At 52.3% G+C, this 17979-nt stretch overlaps 1 protein-coding gene across 2 annotated transcripts in view; it reads right to left on the reverse strand.

Moving 5' to 3' along the window:
- RNF144A (ring finger protein 144A) overlaps positions 1–6377 on the reverse strand; it is a 123004-nt gene extending 116627 nt beyond the window's left edge. For both annotated transcript variants that reach the window (XM_043469431.1, XM_043469426.1), the window contains exon 1: positions 6205–6377. The gene's annotated coding sequence lies outside the window, so the exon portion shown is untranslated. The remainder of the gene's footprint in view (positions 1–6204) is intronic.
- Between the last annotated feature and the right edge of the window lie 11602 nt (positions 6378–17979).

Genomic DNA, 17979 nt, shown 5'->3' on the forward strand with positions numbered 1-17979 from the left:
CAGACTCCCGGGGGGGCAGAGAACAGGCTCACCACCGCGAGTCATCTCACACACCCTGGATGCACTGACCCTCTGACCGTTCCGCTCATCCACGTGAAGCGAGGGTCCCCACCACGTTCGCCTGAAAAACACTATCCAGAAACTCTAACCACCTCTTTACCTAGAGCACCTCTCCCTCCCGTTAGAAAGATCCAGACTCGTGAGGCCAATGGAAACTCACCCCCAGCCTAGGCTCCCCGACATCCTCAAGAACACACCCTTTTTGCCCCCTCCCACACCAGCACAGGGCGCCCCCTTCTCCAATAACCCCTCTTCAAGGTCTAACCACCTTCACCCCACTTCCCAGCAATCATTTCGTCACTGGAGTTCCCATAACACCCACCTGGGTGGGCCCTGGGGGGGGGTCACCGTCCCCCCATCACGTCTCCCTGGCTGGCCCTGAACAACTCCTTCCCTGTCTCGACCTCCCTGCCCCCACGGAGCTCAGGCCACCTGGCCCCCTCCAGCCGGTCCACGCAAGGCTTGCCACCTGACTCTGGAACTGGGGTGCCTGCTGCCCCCACATCCAGGCAACCTGGGAGTGTCCAGCCCGCCCCCCGACATCCCAGACAGCCCACCTGCAGGCTGGGTCTTCCCCTGCACCACAAGCCAACACCCCCACCACCTCGGCCCCACATAGTCCTGCGGTGTCCTGCTCTGTGGCTGGACCTCCCCAAAGACAAAGCATGTCTCTGTTTGTTCAGATCCTGCTGGAGAACAGAACACGAGCCTGGATCCCATCTCCTCGTCGATAACCTACTCCATGTTCCCTTCCGGACCAGGTTTCTCTCCCTTGGATTCAATCACGGAGCAAAAATGCATTTAGAGAGACCATGATGGGCACTGAGGGAATGTTAAAATGAATAGGTCCCTACATCTGTAGGGCTTGCAATTTAGTAAAAGGAAGGATAAAGTTACAGAAAAATTAGAGAGGCTTAAGTGCAATTGCAGGTTCTGAAAAAAAATCGCCGTAGAAACACCTGGCAGAGAAGAGGCTCCCGGCTCACGGGAGGAGAAAGATGCTCGGGCTGGGAAGGGAAGGGGCCTGATGGGGCTCCCAGGCCTGCATTCTTCCCTCTCTGCCCCACGCCTGCATTTCCTCCTCTGTAAGAGGCCACTGCTGGAGGACTCAGCCTCCACAGCCCCCACACCAGTGATCCCACAGCTTTAAGAAAAAGGCAACACGCCTGTGGAGCCTGGAAGGATCATTAGGAATTTGACACCTGGAGGCAGAGGGAGAATGTTTCAGGGTCTAAGTGTGGAGGCTGAGAAGTGTGGAGGCTGTGAAGAGATCAGCCTGGAAAGACGGGCTGGAACCCAGAAGAAACTAACGAAGGCTCGATCCAGAGGCACAGCTGTGACTTCATGAGCAGCGAAGTCTCAGCCAGAAAGCTGTCAACTTTCTGGGTCAGTGGTGAGCCTGAAGGGGGGCAGGGAGTGGGGGAGAGACACCACAGAGAAGGAACAACGATTGTCCCAGGATGTGACACACGCCTGAATAATTCTGGCTTCAGGACACCCACCGAAGAGATGATTTACTTTCAGGTGGAAGAGGCCCCTAACACAGAGGTCTGCACACTTTCCACCCATGAGCCGGGGGAGCAAAGAGCCTCTCTGTCCTGCAGGCTACCCCTCCTGCAGGCAGTGTGGACAAGCCTCACCAGGGTGGGGGGCCACAGGGGCTGGCTGGCGGGGCCACTCTGGAATGATGGAGCAACTGCAGAGGAGCCAACCATGGAGGGTGGGTAGCAGGACACACACATCACCTGCCACCATCGGGGTATCACTTCCCGGACGCAGAGACAGAGCATCACGGAATGGCCCCCTGCCTGCCTGTGAGGCTAGCAGGTCAGTGGGAATCCGAGAGGCAGTCTCTGCTGCTCCTTGGGTGCAGCTGGCACAGCCCCACCTCCCTCCAGATCACCTTTAGATGCTGGCACCCCAACATCAAACATGCCCTGTTTCAAAGGACTGCTTGAAAACTGACCCCTTGGAAACTAAAATATGTCCCAGGTCAACCGCTGTGCGGGAGGCATTCCAAGGACAGACTTGAAGCCCTGTTTAACCGATAACCTAGCCTGAGAGACAGAGTCAGTATTTTGGTTTGGAACCCTCTGACCCAGCAGCTCTGCCATGTCCTGGCCTGCAGGGCGGAGCTGGCAGGAACAGGGGGTGACCCCAGCTGCACTGGCATCCTTCAGGGGGCCGCACTTCCAGTTCAGTGCTTGCCCACAAGTTCGGGCTGCCACCGCCGGGGAATCACGGCAGCCTTGCTCAGGTGACCCTGCAGACAGAGCGAGCAGACCCTGGGCTGCGGCTGGGCTTCCTCTCATCTTCCCGGGACACCCTCTCCTCTACAAGCAAACTGGCAGGGGTCGGGGGTGGGGGCAGGAGAGAGACAAAAGAGGACAGAGGCATTAAAACCAAAGAACTCGTGCTGGTGGGACCATCCAGAAGTTTCCAGAAGTGACAGCAATGCTGCTGCAGCTGGGGGTCTTGCTTTGAACAGGATTCAGAGACAGGGTCACCCTTCAGCAGGACAAATCCAGCACAGCCCCACTACACCAGCCCAAGGTTCCCTGCACCCCCAGGCAGCTTCTTGCTGCTCCCGGGCCCAGCCTGTGACCCTGACCTCATCTGCCTGCCAACAGGGACTCGTCCTCAAGACCCAGCCTGCCTTACCAGCTCCAGCAGGCAAACTCTTCACCATAACCCCTGGAACTGTGTGTACCAAGCCCAGCGCTAGAACAATCTGTGACTGGCTGCTTCCCAACCCCCAGACCGTAGCCTCCTCAAGGACAGGGAATATACTTTTTTTCCAAGGGGCTCTGAGTTCCACGCTGGCTTTAGCCATGTACCGAGTGCCTGGCCTTGGACGCCATAAGTGCTCCTTAAGCCTCTTCCCTCCCCTGTAGATCGGGGAAGGTACTAATGCCTGTCCTTCCTACGGGCCGCCTGAGAACTAGGTCCACAGCACTCAGAGCACTTCCCATCAGCACCTGGTGATGGAAAGGCTAAATGAACATCCACTGCTTCCTGGCTTTCCAAAGTCAGACCCCAAGAGACCGCATTTCACCTAGTTGGCACGGTTCATCACACCATCCAGGAACTTATTTTTCTCCTAACACTGCATCCGGCTCATCAGTTTGTTCCTCAGAGAAAGCCCTGTTCTCTCTGCACCTGCTAATCAGCAAACTCCATCAGATCCAGGCTTTCGACTCCAGGAAAGAAGGAAGATACAGACTCTCATCATCAAGGAATGACCCTCTTCAAAGCCCCATCTCTCAACTTATCATCTCTGAGGAAAACCATTGTTCTGAAACTGATACATGTATATAAGTATTTATATATATGTAATTTTTTATCTTGCAAAATTTCTTAAAAATAGTTGCATTGTCAAGACTGATGCTCCTGGAAGAGACCTTCAAAGCAGCACATTCTTATATCCCGATCTTGACAATCATTTAGACCAACATCTTAGTTTCACAGTGGGAGGAAACTGGGGCCACACAAGGTAGTTAAGACACTTGCTCAAGGTCACAGAGCTGGGTTAGAAAGTTGGACAAGCTCTGTCCTTCAGCCGAACTCCCCAGCAGGTATACGAACAGTTGCTTCCATTTAATTTCTTCATCTAATTAAGAAAAGGTATCCATGTGTGTCAGTGATGCAGAAACAAAGGAGACAGGAGACCGCTTCCAGAAATGACGACCTCGGATGACTTTTTCATCTCAAAGGAAAGAACCTTCAACTCAGTCCTTGGTCCTCGAAGGTAGGAAACTCCCCCAAGTGAGTGTGGACAGGGTCCATCTTCCGTCGAAGCATTCCATTCTACTCAGTCCTGGCTGCCCCTGACTGTCCACACCCCAGGGACCCAGGGCAGGTCCTCCCTTGGCCAGATCCTCTGGAAGAGTGGCTCCAGACCAGCAGACCCCAAGGGCAGTGGACACATCTCCATCCTCCCAGTATAAGCATGGAGCCAGAGAAAGAACAGCAGACCATCAGGAGGGCTGGTGCTGGGCCCAAGCTGGCCACCGCCCTCTTTGTGGCCGGGCCCCTGACCATCTCCCTCCAGTCCACAGAGTCCTCAGTCACAATGGGCGCTGGACTGGGGATCTGTGATGACCAGTGAGCTCTGTGATGCTCACTCTCGTGTGGACAGACTTTCCCTGTCTCCACACCAGAGAGACAGAGGCTCCTAAGAGGAAAGCGAAATTTGTACAAAAGAAGGCGGTGGGGCCAAACCATGAACCACAGTGGAAAACACAGGCGACGTGGCTCCCGGCGTCTGGCCGAATGGCACGTTCACCCCGCTGGACGCCAGCAGCTTCCACTGAAGTGTGGGAGGTCCCTTCCAAGTCCCAAACCACATGGAGTGCACAGGCCAAGCCCTGTACTCGGGCGAGGATTTGGGTGCAATAGGCGCACTTGATTAAAACCAGGGCACTGGATAGGCTTATAAAACACAGGCGTTTGAAAGTGTTCATGCAGGTCTCAACACCCCCATCTTCCAGGCCCATGGCAGCCCACACCATCACCCACTGGCCTCAGCTTTACCCTCAGCATCTGACTGGTTCATCCGTTTTGCTTCCAAGAATCCTGACATTTGAACCAGAGCTTCTTTATACACAAACTTCCAAACTCCAATGGTGCTGGATCTCAAAAACTCCCCTCCCATTAAAATTAGGCCATTTGCATCTTGCTTTTTCCTGAGGTTCTCAAGCCCTGCCTGACCTTTGATGAGAAGTACCAGGGGGACTAAAAGCCACAATTCCCACCCCTCACAGCTGCCTTCCCCACCCTCAGTGGGGGCCTAGCCCACTCTCTGAACCATCCAGAACCATCGATGACTCCCACTGCCACAGGATCAAGGCCATAAGTTGGCCTGGAATTCAACATTTCACCATCTACCCTCATCTGACCACACTAGTCATAATTCCTTTGCACTCTAGAAAATAATAAAAGTAAGATTTGAAAAGGCACTAGGAACCTTTAGAAGACCAGGAAAGGGGGATCTCGGTTCCCTTTCCTGAGAACCTGCTCTGGGCACCATCCCAGAGGGACCACGTCCAAGGAGCACGGGGGCTGCAGGTCCAAGGGAAAGGTCAAGACGCACACCTGTGTCCCTTCTTTCCTCCGCTGGCCAGTTCCCTCTGGCCACCCAGAACCTGTCCCACCTCCAAGCTCTGACTCAATTCCCTCTTCACCAGCAGTCCAGACCCTCCTTCCCCAGCCTCTCTGCCCTGGGAACTCCCAGGGCTCTCAGGCAGGCGGTCCTCACCTCGCTCTCTGGGTCTCACACTTTCTTTATCCACAGGGCTTATCTGCCCTGCCCCCCAGCCAGATTGCCTGGAATGCGTCCTTATCAGATGCCCAGGCCCACTCCTGGGAAAGGGCTTCCTTCCCACCATCAAAGCAAGAATTGAGTCTGTTTCCAGTTCGGAGACCAGATCCCCCTCACCCCACAACGAGGGTGGGGGCGTGGCAGGACCCCCTGGGGATAGTCCCCTGGGGTTCCCTCACCCAGCCGTGAGCCTGGCAGGAGGCCAGCACAGGCTATTTGTTGACTGGGCTTTTTATGATGATTGTGCCCGTTCGCTGGGAAGAGGGCAGGGAGAGAGAACTTTTGGCGCTGGACATCCACGAGATCATGAGGGCGCAGTGAGTAACCCCTTCCTCCTCAGGACCTGATAGTCCAGATTCTCAGGAGGCCCAGAGCTGGGTGCCCAGGGCAGTGCAGGGGAACTGGGGAGCCTGCCGGAGGGTAGGATGGGGGAGGGGGGTGGCGGAGAACTTTCTGCGCGCCCCTGGGGAGGGGAAGGCTTGGAGGGACGCGGGCGGCCGCGGTCGTGGGCGCCGGGATGTGCACCGCGGAGGACGCGGCGCTGGCCCACCGCGGCCGGGCTGACCTGCGCGCCGCCTGCCCGCGCCCCGCCGGATCGCCCCGGCCAGACCCCAATCGGCCACCCTCGCCGCCCCCGGGACCCGCCGGGGCGCCGGGACGCGGCGGCACCCGGGCCACCCAGGGGCAGGGCCGGGGAGGGGCCCCTGGCGGGGATGGGTTGGCCGTCGCTGCCGCCGGATCAGCTCAGCACGGCCACCTCCCCCGGGGCCCTCGGCCGCGCCCGCCCCGGCGAGGCCGACACAAAGGGGCCGCGCGTCACCCACCTGGTCCCGCGCGTCCGGGGCCCGGGGGGTGGGGGCCGCCGCTCCTGCTCGGCCGCGAGCGAGGCTCCGAGCGCCGAGGTCCGCGGTCTGAGGCCGGCTGTCCGCGCCGCTCCGCGCGGAGCCGCCCTTTATTCCCGCCCGCCCTCCAGCCGGGGCGCGCGGCCCGCGGGGGGAGACTGGGCGGCGGCGCCGCGCGGCACAAAGACGCGGGGCGCACGGGCTCGGCCCCCGCCCCGCCCGGCGCGCAGCGCCCCCTGCCGCCCGCGCGAAGCCCGCGGGGACCCCCGGCTCCCTCAGGACCGCCCGGACCCCAGGCCGCCAGGAGGAACGCCGCGGCCTCGGTTCGGTGGCAGCCAGAAGACGGGGACCCCGATGCCGACATTCGGGGGCACAAAGATCCGCAAGCTGGGAGAGGAATGGGGGAGCGAAAACACTCTTAGCGCGGCGATAGAAAGAGAACCGGGCCGGGCCCGGAATCTGGGCTCCATGCCCCGGAGCGTGGGGACCGTGCGTAAAGGCTGAGGGCCTTTCTAAGCCAGCATCTCATCGCGCCAAAGGTCTTTGCCTCCGCGTACCTGACCTGCTGGACTGATGGAGCACCGGGCTTGTCCGGTCCTTCGGCTCTGTGGATTCCCGAGCTCCAGACTGGGCTGTTGACTTCCTCTGCTTTAGGGTTGCGAGCTTGTTAGAGGCAAAGGTATTTGAAGGCAGAATTTTTCTGTAAGATTTCTCCTTGCCACTCCCTCTAGTAACTAGAAGTTACACAGGTATTAAATTCTGTCTCCAGCTTGCGTACCTGAACAAAACCTACTGATGTGTATGAAAGAATGCCTCCTTCAATACATAGATTATTCTCCCGAAGTATGGGAAAACCCACCCTCACCGCTTTCAGCCTTAACACCACACCCTCCAGTGTTGACTCTGCCGCCTCATACCATCACCTGATGGACCCAGTGACCTTAACTGAGCAAGTTGGTTAACTTCTTTGGGTTTTGATTTTCTTATCTGAAAACTACCAATGGTCATAGAGATCTTGGCAGGGATGAAATATGGCAAATAAGCAAAGAGCAATCTCAACATAACTGGAAAGTTGTAAGGATTCCATAATCCTTAGCTGTACTTTGTCTCATTTCCCCCCAAACTACAACATTCTTAGCTATCTTGACACTGCATAATTTATCTTCCTCTACTATATACACATCTTTAAAAATAATAATAATAATAAATCTGTCTCATCTACACTGAGAAGTTATTCTGGTAACTTCTCAAATATGAATCCCTCCCCAAATATGAATGAGCGCTTTTGATGTCTCTGTCAAATTCTTTGTATAAATGTCATCATTCAAGAAAAAAGGCACAATGGGAAGAATTCTAACAACACTTGGTTACTCCAGCCTCTCACCAGAAGATGAAAATGGTTCTGCATAAAGGCCTGAGCTTCACAGAAAATATATTCGGCCCTTCTGTACACGGGTTGTGGAGCCAGGAAAGCAGTGGTGCGATACTGCTTAAGAATGAAGGGATGGATGGATGAGAGCAAGTATCCGGGGAAGCGATGAATGTGTCCACATGGATGGAGGTGCTTCTGTAGTTAGCAAGGGCGTGGGAATCAAGCCTGGGGGAGGGGGAAGGGGGGTGGTTGGCAGGGAGAGGGTTGATGTACAAAACCAACCTCTTATCCAGTTGTGTCATTGAGCCTTTGTGTCTCTTGCAAGTGCTTAAGTAGTGATGTGTATGTGTCTGCATGTGTGTGTGAGGTCATTCCCATGTTTGTCTTTGTTAACCTGCTTGTTGTTGGGGAGACAGGGAAAGACAACATCATCACTGATAACACAGTTTACAGCAGGCCATGCCCTGAATCTCAAAAAATCTCAAGACTTTTCTCTATGACGTCTTCCTAACCCATCACTGCTTTCCCCATTTCCAGATGTCTGGAGTTGTGTAATAGTTCATTTGTCTCCATGGCATCTGTTAGACTTCATGTTTTGGATATTTACTGTCTGATTATTAGGTCATAAGAGTCTGCAGACAAGAAATGAAGTAAAGTTTCTATTGAATTTCCCAGAGGGCCTTGGGCATAGTAAGTGCTCAGTAAATGCAGATGAGTCCTCTGCCCTGAGCTGTGTCCTTCCTAATTCTCTCCAATGAACTGCCTGTATCTCTCAAGGTCACATCCACCCATCACTGATTGATTTTCAGTCCATTCCTCTCATGGCTTTCAACCATCTCACCCAGACGTTTGTTGTGTCAAGCTCATTTTTAAAAATACCCACTGTTGCTAAGCGCTTGTGCCTGTGGGCAACATGACTCATGGTTCTGAAGAAGCCCCTTGTTGATTACCTACTGAGGGCAAGATTTTGTGCTAGATTGTTGCCAGGGAGTCAGTGCCCCAGCAAATGGTCCAGACTCTGGAGAAATGAAGTCCATCAGGAAGTTCCTTCTCTAGCTACAAAACTGAGTAAAGATCAAGATTCATTCGGTGGCTTAAATTTAAACCTTTTCAAGCAGTGGAGTTTGCATGGGTTCATAATCACACATTCTGAAGTCCAGAACATTCACATTTTTTTTTAATTTTTAAAATTGCCTTAAATTCAGTTCCGTATTTCTGGAGAGTAGCAGGCAATTAAATGTCAGCTGTTGCTCTGATTGTCTCTTCCTGGAGGCCCACGGGTCCCTGGGGGATTTTATGGTGCATGGATCCAGAGTGTAACCCTTCATGCTCAGCCCATCTCCCTGTCCATCTAGCAGGCTCTTTCCTGAGCCCTGAAATCCCTTCCAAGCAGGCTACATGTTTCTCTTCCAGGGGCCCAGCTTCCCAGGTGGGCCAGAAAACTGCAAGTTTTCTCACCTCCCAGAGCGATGCAAAGTCTCTGCTGCTCTCGAGGATTCTTAGGAAAGCTTTTCTTGTCCAACCCCTGCCTCCATTCCCACAAACACCTCCCCTCTTTCTTTTCCAGCCTTGTTGTTTTTCAGTCACTAAGTCATGTCTGACTCTTTGTGATTCTAGGGACTGTAGCATGCCAGGTTTCCCTGTCCTTCACTATCTCCTGAAGTCTGCTCTAACATATATCAAGTTGATGATGCCATCCAACAATCTTATCCTCTACTGCCCCCTTCTCCTCCTGCCCTCAGTCTTCCATAGGACTTCCCTGGTGGGCTCAGATGGTAAAGAATCTGCCCACAATTCTTAAGGAAGAAAAACTAAAATTTAGGAAAGATAACACATGGAAATGGGGAAATTCATCCTTGCAATCACGTAGAAAGAGCGCTGCTAGAGGTGAATTGGGCTTCCCTCATAGCTCATTCGGTAAAGAATCCACCTGCAATACATGAGACCCTGGTTCAATTCCTAGGTCGGGAAGATCGGCTGGAGAAGGGATAGGCTACCCACTCCAGTATTCTTGGGCTTCCCTGGTGGCTCAGCTGGTAAAGAATCTGCCTGCAATGCAGGAGACCTGGATTTGATCCCTGGGTTGGGAAGATCCCCTGGAGAAGGGAAAGGATGCCCACTCCAGTGTTCTGGCCTGGAGAATTCCATGGAATGTAGATCCATCGGGTCGCAAAGAGTGGGACACGACTGAGCGACTTTCACTTTCACTTTCAGGGGTGAATTGTGTCTCCAGATTCACAGGTTGGAGTGTTAGCCTTCCCCACTTCCTGACATGAACTCGTATGGAAATAGGGTCATTGCAGATGGAATTAGTTCAGATGAGGACATTCTGACGCAATGAGGACATAGACTCAACGGACATGAGTCTGAGTAAACTCTGGGAGTTGGCGATGGACAGGGAGGCCTGGCGTGCTGCAGTCCATGGGGTCGCAAAGAGTCAGACACGACTGAGCGACTGAACTGAACTGAACTGAGGACATACTGGAGAAGAGTGGGCCCTAATCCACTATGACTGGTGTCTTCATAAAAGGGGTAAATTTCAAGGGACTTCCCTGGGGGTCCAGTGGCTAAGACTCTGTGCTCCCAATGCAGGGAGCCTGGGTTCCACCTCTGGTCAGGGAACTAGGTACCACAAGCCACAACTAAGAGTTTTCATGCCACAACTAAAGATCCTGAGTTCTGCAGCTAAGAACTGGCATAGCTGAATAAATAAGTAGAAACACATATTAAAAAACAAAGGGTAAATTTCAAAACAGGTACATAAAGGGGGCACTCTAGGAACATGAAGGGATGGAGATAAATTAATTTATGGAGATAAATTAAGCATCAACGAACATTCCACCTGACCCCAGGAAGCTAGGAGAAGACCTGGAACAGCTTTCAGGTTCCTCTCAGCTCTCAGGAGGAACAAACCTTGCTGGCCCCTTAATCTCAGACTTCTAACCTCTATAAGTGTGAGACAGTAAACTTCCATCGTTTAAGCCACTCGGCCAGTAGTATTTTGTTTCAGCAACCCCCAGCTCACTAAACAAAACAGCTAGACAGTGCCCATGTGTGACCACAATTTAGAGAATAATTTCATGGCAAAAATAAAAATATCATACAAAAGCTGTAGAGTATGTGCTAATAAGATTTCCATGCTAATAAAAGAGCAAAAATATTTTTCTGGCACCTCTCAGGAAATAGAGACATTTTCTGTCTTGTTCGCCACTCAGCCCAGCACAGTAAGAACATGTTCTGGGCACTTAATACATATTTGTTGAATAAAATAGATGCATCTTGTCTTCCAGGCTTCTCTGCTAACTTGTCCTTCTATGTGGCTCAGATGCAGAGGCCACAGATGCTACATAAACATTTAGACCAGAGAGAAAGTTTCATCTCATCTTTTCATGTCACACATAGAAACACTGAGGTTGAAAGTCGTCCTTGAAGTAAGTTCCCAAGATTACTGCCAACTAGTGACATACACAGTGATGTTACTTGCTGTTACTCAAGGTTCTTGGCCAATTCAGTTACTTTCATGTTTTACTACATTGCTTTTCTGGAATAATCAATAGGATATGACCCTTGTGGCCTGACAGAATTTTAAAAGGTTTTCCCAACTCTCAAGGAGTGATTAAGTCATATTCAACATTAGATGGACTTACCTACGGGCAGAAAGTTGATGCTCACTGAACACCCATGTGCTACTGCACAGGTCCCAGCCCCTTGCAGTTAGGAAGGGGCATGTGACTCGTTTTGTTCACTAGACAATCAGCAAGACTGTCACTTCTGGGCTGAGACAGAAAGAGGAATTTCAAGACCTCTAACTGGCCTGGCCGGTCCCCATTACAGTAACCACACAGCCACCCACTGCCATGGTTGGACTGTACAGCGAGGTCAGCCTGAGTCCCTGGATTGTCCCCTGTCAGGACAATTCCCAGGAGACATACACGCCTGTGTTAAGCTATGGGCGTCTAATCTATACTTACTCGTGCATTTGTTCCACACTGCTTTTGTTGTTGTTTAGTCGCTAGTGACGTGTAGTGAAAGTCACTCAGTCGTGTCCGACTCTTGCAACCCCATGGACTGTAGCCCACCAGGCTCCGCTGTCCATGGGGATTCTCCAAGCAATAATACTTGAGTGGGTTGCCATTTCCTTCTCCAGGGGAATCTTCCCGACCCAGGAATCAAACCCAAGTCTCCTGCATTGCAGGCAGGTTCTTTTACCGACTCAGCTATGAGGGAAGCCCTAAGTCATGTCCAACTCTTTATGACCCTATGGACTGCAGCTCACCAGGCTCCTCTGTCCATGGGATTTCCCAGGCAAGAATACTGGAGTGAGTTGCCGTTTCCTCCTCCAGGGGATCTTCCCGATCTAGGGATCGAACCTGCATCTCCTGCATTGGCAGGCAGCTTCTCGACCCACTGAGCTGTTGAGTCACCAGTCACTCTCCTGGATCTCAGGGAAAGTCAAAGCACAGTGCCGGGGAAGGAGAGTAAGTCATCAAGTCTTAGAGGAGCCCCCATTTGAAGCAGGCGGCCAGCTGTCAGAGAACATGAAAACCTGAAAGGAACTGAGGATCAGAGAGGCAGGGGGCAACACCACGAGGAGCTCCTTTGTCAGGGGCGTGACCATGTGCTGTAACATCTTTTTTTAGTTGTGAAAGTCGCTCAGTTGTGTCTGACTCTTTGCAACCCCATGGACTATATAGTCCATGGAGTTCTCCAGGCCAGCATACTGGAGTGGATAGCCTTTCCCTTCTCCAGGGGATCTTCCCAACCCAGGGATTGAACCCAGGTCTCCCGCATGGCAGGCAGATTCTTTGCCAGCTGAGCCACCAGAGAAGCCGCCTGTAAAGTCTTACAGGTCATTAAAATACAGGCTGAGGGTACGCGGGATGGCTGCTCCGTCCGCTGCACAGGGCTTGGGTGAGGTTCGGCAGGTCGGTGCTATGGTGCCTTGACCAGACCTGCCTACGGAACCAGAGCGCTCACCCCGGGCTGCTGGCGTGCCAAGTATCAATGGCTCACTTCCTGGGGATCATCTTTTGCCAGAGAAGGCTGCCTCACCCAGATTTCTGGAGGCAGCGCTTCTAATAACTGGTCCACTGGGAGTTAAGGCCTGCCCAGCTGCCTTAACTCCAGACAGTACCAAAGAGTCCCAGTGGCTGCAGCTCTCTTCAGCCTCATCCCAGGCTCTCTGCTCCCCACTCTCCCTGGGACCCCTTCAGAGAGCATCCTGCCAGCTTCCCTGAGGGGCTGACCCCCGGGCACAGGGCCGCACTGGAGGAGCACAGCTACACAGACGGAGCCAGGGGTCATCAGGAGGTCCATCTGGTTTGGTGAGGACTGGAAATGAGGGTGGGGGTGGGTCCCGGGAGCCCGGATCCATGGGGCCTTGGGTACCACCTGTGGATGGACAGTTCTGGGGAACCTGGGAGTAAGAATAAAACTGGGGGTGGGGGGTGGTGTGAAGGCCCCTAAACAGAGTGGGAGAGACCTTTAGAGACTTTTGTTTCTGTTTGATTTCTTTGTGTGTGCGTGCTCATCTCTCAGTCGTGTCTGACTCTTTGTGACCCTGTGAACTGGAGCTCGCCAGGCTCCTCTGCCCATGGGATTCTCCAGGCAAGGATACTCGAGTGGGTTGCCTTGCCCTCCTCTGCCGGGGATCTTCCCGACCGAGGATCAAACCCACGTTTCCTGCATTGGCAGGTGGGTTCTTTACCACTGTGCATCCTGAAAAGCCCTGACTTCCCTGTATTTTACTCTTACTCTGCTATGATTTTAAAGCTACTTTAAGGAGATTATTCAATCCCCTGAAGCGCTCTATCCCTGGACAGTCTGGGGTCCTCTTCTAATATTTTGGAACTCGGTTCCCGGCTGTTGCTTTGATGTCTCCTCCGTGACTCTGTCTGGATCAGGGTGGGTGCCTGAACTCTCAGACTGCCCGCACTCTCTCTGTGTCTGTGGCCCCGGCAAAAGGCAGGACTGATTGCCGAGCTGGGATGGAAGAACTCAGCCTCCTCTTCCCCCCGCTGCCTTCTGCATGTCTATGAAGATCTGTATCAATTCTCTATCTCCCCTTTTCCTTCCTCTCCCATGTAATATCTGTGTATGAATGTTAGATATCAGGCTGTATTTCTGAGAATCTCGTCTGACCACAGGATCTCGGGGTAAGGCCTCACCTCATTTCCCCGAAAGAAGGCACACAATCACAACATCTTATCATTAAGAGAAGGTGCCACGACTCCAGCAAACAAGCACACACCAACCGAGCAAAACCCAAAGACGCAGAGTCGGGGTCTCCTGGGAGTGGAGAGGCATGGGGAGCAGCTCCTGTCAGAGCCTGGAGCCCTGGGCGCCCTCCCCACCTCCCCTGACCGGTGGCCTCTCTGCCACGTGAGGGCAGGCCAGCAGGAACTCGTTACCTTGCAGCCGGATCAACTGTCACCTTGATCTTGGGCTTCCAGCCTTCAGACATGAATGTCTGTTTTTTGCGGGGGCCCCCAGTCAGGGGTGAAGTAATAAGGCCACCAGAGCTGACATGCCGCAGGTCAGGGCTTTGCAGACAAGACTGCAGTCAAGTGACATCTGAGTTATGCTGGAAGGAGCGACAACGTGTCCCTTGTGAAAATACACAGCTCCCCCTTCACACACACACACACACACACACACACATATCTTGTAACAGCTTATGGGGAGGAGTTCTAGCAAAAACTAGTTCACTGCAAAGCAAACCCCAAGAGAGAACTGACCAGTAGAGGCTAGTCTCCTCAGACACAGAACTCAGGGAGATTCAAGGTGAGACATTATGCTTTATCAGTTCAGTTCAGTCTTTCAGTCGTGTTTGACTCTTTCCGACCCCAGGGACTGTAGCATGCCAGCCCTCCCTGTCCATCATCAACTCCTGGAGCTTGCTCAAACTCATGTCCATCAAGTCAGTGATGCCATCCAGTCATCTCATCCTCTGTCATCCCTGTCTCCTCCTGCCTTCAATCTTTCCGAGAATCAGGATCTTTTCTAATGAGTCAGCTCTTCACATCAGGTGGCCAAAGTATTGGAGTTTCAGCTTCAGCATCAGTCCTTCCAATGAATATTCAGGACTGATTTCCTTTAGGATGGATTAGTTTGATCTCCTTGCCGTCCAAGGGACTCTCAAAGAGTCTTCTCCAACACCATAGTTCAAAAGCATCAATTCTTTGGCACTCTTATAAGAAATGAATATTTGGTCTTCACCCCCATTCCTAGTGCAGAGCTCCTAAAACCCATGGAATGTCCTAAGTGATGATGGTACTGACCTAGGTTCCTAGACTCTCGTCAATAGAAATTGCTGAGAGGCCAGATGAGGAATTCAGGTGGCGCTTTACTGGGACTGGTGCTGCAGCAGGAGGGAGTGAAGACAAGTAACAAGTTCCCTCGTTCACTCCCCAAAGGGAGCGAGCTGGTCCCTTAAATAGGGTGAGGTTGGGGGCAGATGGGTGGGTCAGGAAGGAGGGGGTGGCTTGGATGGTCAGTGCACCCCTTGGGGCTGCTGCCTGCAGGGGTCACGCACAGGACCCTCCTTTTTTTCTCCCAGCTCAGGAAGTAGCATCTGCATCTTGGCCTTTGTGTATTGTGTGCATCGTTTGCCCCAGTTGTACAAGTGCACAGTTGCTTTTAGCCCCTTCTAGTTGCTTCACATCCAGTTGCCCTAGGAGACATTGGTCCAAGTGCAAGCTCTCGGGGAGGGGGGCAAAGGGTTCCTGGTCCCAGGTCCCAGTCTCTCTCAATGACATGAATACAGAGGTCTTTTGCTGTGATACAAAGCAGACTTTGGGCAGGCCCTAGGCCACCGATGGTGGAGGGTGATTGCCAGGGCATCCAGTCATGTGATTGGAGCATTAGAACTTTCAGTCCCAACCTCAGACCTCCAGAAGGGGGAGTGCAATCACCAGTGACCAGTGATGTCATGCTACAGAGTGAGTCCTCCATAAAACCTAAAGGGACCGGGTTCAAAGAGCCTCCGGGTTGGTGACCAGGTGCAGATTCAGAGTGACTGGTGCCCCTCCAGAGGGCATGCATGCTCTTTGCCCTTCCCCCACACCTCACCCTGTGCAATTCTTTCTTCCAGCGGCTATTCCTAAACTGCACCCTTTCGTAATAAACTGGTAACCTAGTAAGTACAGTGTTTCTCTTGAGTTCTGTGAGCTGGTCTAACAGATTAATCCAACCCTAGGAGGGAGGTCTGGGCCTTTCATTATAGCTGGTCAGTCAGTAAGAAGCACAGGTGATAACCTGCAGTTGTGATGGGCATCTGTATTGGGGGTGGGAGAGTAAGGTGCCCTCTGGTGGGACTGAGCCCCCAACCCATAGGATCTGATGCTGCGTGTGTGCTATGCTATTGTATCCGACTCTTCACTACCCCATGGACTGTAGCCCGCCAGGCTCCTCTGTCCGTTGGATTCTCCAGGCAGAAATACTGGAGTGGGTTGCCATGCCTTCCTCCAGGGGATCTTCCCGACCCAGGGACTGAACCTGAGTCTCTTATGTCTCTTGTAGTGGCAGGCGAGTTCTTTACCACTAGTGCCACCTGGGTCTGATGCTACCTCCAGGTAAAGATTGTCAGAATTGAGCTGCATTGTAGGACATCACGCTGATATGGGAAAATTGCTTGCTGGGGTGGAAAAAACTCACACATGGGAATTGAGGGTAGAATCAGACAAGGGCAAGCCGAGATGGCCCAAGTTAAAATAATAAATCACTTTCGGGCATTTCCCCAGATCCTCCAGGAATGAGTTTGCTCAGAGAAGTTTTGTTTTTATTATTATATATGTATTTTCTAGATAAAGTGAATTCCCAGAACACGAGTTGCACTCACATTCCTAATCAAATTTGTAAACAATTCAAAACCCAAATCTGGTGTTTTTTTTTTTTTTCTTTTTCTTCAAATTAACTGCGGTTTTTAGGATACCATTGAATCTCTTCTCATCTTTTCGTGTGAATTGTTAAGAACTGGCTGTTCTCATTAAAGTATAAGAATGCTCGTTGGTTTTAAAATCCTTCAGAAGCTATGTGGAAAATAAAATTGAGTAAGAACTCAATTCTATTAAAAAATATGCATTACTGGAAATACGCATGAAATGAACTAGCAGTTGCCTCTGGGCCACTGTAATTATGGGTAATTTTTATTTTCTTCATTTTGCTGTATTCTGTTTCTCAAATATTCTCCAAATGCTTATTTGTCTTAGAATCATGGGGGGAACATGTGGTTAAAAAGCCTTTCTCATCTTTCAAACCCAACTCAATGGCATCTGAGTTGAACTTGCTATGTGGGCTTTCTGTGGAATTTCTCATTCTTTGCCACTGACTGGAACAGCAGACGCCGGCAGAGACTTGACGCTGGGTTGTGCCCCCAGACATGGCTGTCCATGTCCCGGCCACAAGGCTGGACGACTTGGGCTGCCTCTTGAGTCTCCTTCACTGTCCTCAAGCCCCTGGATCTGATCCCTGTCCTGGGGGCTGGAGCCCAGGGTTGGCCTGACAAGTCCAGGGTGGGCAAAGATAATGAGGCCATATCCTTCCTGAAGAAGTGAGTAAAGTGAAAGTGAAGTCGCTCAGTTGTGTCGGAGTCTTTGTGACCCCATGGACTGTAGCCTATGAGGCTCCTCCGTCCATGGAATTTTCCAGGCAAGAGTACTGGAGTGGGTTGCCATTTCCTTCTTCAGGGGATCTTCCCCACCCAGGGATCGAACCCGGGTCTCCCACATTGCAAGAAGACGCCTTTACCATCTCAGCCACCAGGGAAGCTCAAGAAGTGAGTACTTACAACTGAAGATTAAATGCAAGGACATGTCTGAGAAAATGCCCCATGTCCAAGAAGGGCCAGTCCAAGTCTGGAAGGTGTGAGGTGGGCGTTGGAGCTGGGGGTGTAGAACTCTCGACTTCAAGAGTTGGGAAGACATGGGAGGGGGGAGTCAGGCTGGGGGAGGAACAGAGGCAGGCCTGGCCTGAGGCATCTGAGGGGCGGGGACCGAGTGGGCAACTCAGAACCAGGTCCTCCAAGTGGCTCCACGCCACCTGGGACTCTGGGTGCCAGGCGCCCACTCTGCAGACTGTGGACCCTGTCATATTCAGAACAGTGGCTCTGCGACCATGTGTAGCCTGGGCTGCTGCTATTCCTGCTGCCCGTCTGAGGAATTCATTCCTTCCAAAGGGATCAAGTTCAGGACACCAGGCCCCCGAGATGCTGGCTTTCACTTAAAACAGGAGGAGTACTTTCCCCAGTGGCTCTTCTCTGCTCCATCTTGTTGCCAGTGGGGCTGTCTGAAATGTGCTCATTAATTATTGGTAACTTTGTTGATTTTTACAGTGCACTTGCCTTTAGCAATGGTGGTTTGTAAAAGCCTGCAATTATTTTAAACACA

This window comes from Cervus canadensis, chromosome 5 (assembly GCF_019320065.1).
Source record: "Cervus canadensis isolate Bull #8, Minnesota chromosome 5, ASM1932006v1, whole genome shotgun sequence".
NCBI lineage: Eukaryota > Metazoa > Chordata > Mammalia > Artiodactyla > Cervidae > Cervus > Cervus canadensis.